Source organism: Hibiscus syriacus, unplaced genomic scaffold, assembly GCF_006381635.1.
Source record: "Hibiscus syriacus cultivar Baekdansim isolate YM2019G1 unplaced genomic scaffold, ASM638163v2 tig00111092_pilon, whole genome shotgun sequence".
NCBI lineage: Eukaryota > Viridiplantae > Streptophyta > Magnoliopsida > Malvales > Malvaceae > Hibiscus > Hibiscus syriacus.
Window position 1 is genome coordinate 756,573 of NW_024062979.1, and position 313 is coordinate 756,885.

Below are 313 nucleotides of genomic sequence, written 5' to 3' on the forward strand. Positions count from 1 at the left end.
GGAAATAGGGGTTACCGGTTCTTTAGCAGTAGGCCACTAGACCATCGACGACGTGGACCACGGTGACAGCCTCGATCGAGGCTTAAAACGCTAATAGAGGGGTGGCAGTGACCATCTGGGGTGCTGCCAGGATCGAAACGGATGACAAAAGGTTGCAAGACACCAACCATGTCGACTCGGCCCTCGACGGATGACCAAAACAGCCATGAACGGCGACGACGGGCTCGGGATTTCTTACCCAAACAAGAACCGACGACAACGACAAGGGTTGCGGTTGTGTCACAAAGCTTTTGAGTAACGACCAGCGACGTAG